Raw genomic sequence first — 1,340 nt, 5'->3', positions numbered from 1 at the left:
GTAGAGTCCGATGTCGACCAGCTGAGTGGTATAATTCGGTAATACAGGCCCTGCTGGTAATGAGGCGCAAGGCCGTCACATTGAACGGAGACTATACGGAAAAACCGGCTGCTATAGCCAAAGAGAGGGTTAGTGTATTGGAACCCTGAATAAAACCAGTCTTCTAGCACAAAAATCTCTCTTGTCTTACTTATCGAATGCCACTAGCAGTAAAGTGTGGGGACTCCCTAATGAACGAAAAATCTGTACCCCAGAGTCCAACTGGGATTTCTATGGGAAAGGGGGAAAATAATATAATGAAGTACGGAATACCCTCCGTCACACTCGTAAAAACGGCTTGCTCTGTATGAATATATGATTCGAATAAAATAACTGTCTCATTCAGAGGTGGCAGGCAGTGCTGTCAGCTAGTATTTGCATTACAAAGAGAGGTATCCTCGTTTAAGGGCCTGTATCTACGAAGTCAGGTAACAACGCGTGTCGGGATTAGCCGAGCGGTCTTGGGAGCTGCAGTCATGGACTGTGCGGCTGGTCTTGCGGAGGTTCGAGTCCTCTCTCGGGCATGGGTATGTGTTCGTCTTTGGGACAATTTAGGTTAAGCAGTGTGTAAGCTTAGGGACTGATGACCTTAGCAGTTAAGTCCCATAAGATTTAACACATTTTTGAACAACTCGTGTAATGTGGTTTCTGAGAAATAACTGAGACTGGCTGCTAGCTACCGCCTAACACACCGCTCAATGAAAAGTCCATCACGAAGTAATTTTAATTGAATTATATATGTGCTTGCGACTATCAGGCTGGTGGAGAGACCTCTGTGATTTGTTGTCACGAAAGAGACGATGGAAAGCGACCAACCTGGTGGCAGGAGACAGACGGTGTTGGGGTAGCAGAGGGCGCGGTTTGCAGTCACAGCCGCAACTGCGGCGCAGTGGCAGTTTGCGAACGTGTGGCGACAATAGCGGCTACGCTTGTTACCGTCGTTCGTCAGGCGGGAGGGAGGGAGGGCGTAATCACATCATGTCGGCGCAGCGGTTCGTCAGCGGGCACGTCGCGCCGCCGCCGAATTACCGCCTAAGCAAACAGCCGGCGAGCGGCCGACAATGGGACCGTGGGAAAGGCGAGCCCCACCCACCACCTGCCCGCGTATTTACGGCCTGCGAGCGCTAACAACCTGCGTTAATGATGCGGGATAACGCGCCTTCACACGTCACACGAGAATTTTCATTACTACTGGCCGGTACGCTGAGCGAAAGCGCTCCATTCGGCACGCATGATTGTATGATGTAACTTCCGGAGAGCTACTACTGCGGCACAGACTTGGTTCAGCAATCCGTATGTGT

Source organism: Schistocerca piceifrons, chromosome 1, assembly GCF_021461385.2.
Source record: "Schistocerca piceifrons isolate TAMUIC-IGC-003096 chromosome 1, iqSchPice1.1, whole genome shotgun sequence".
NCBI classification, from domain to species: domain Eukaryota; kingdom Metazoa; phylum Arthropoda; class Insecta; order Orthoptera; family Acrididae; genus Schistocerca; species Schistocerca piceifrons.
Note: the sequence above shows the minus strand (reverse complement) of the source record.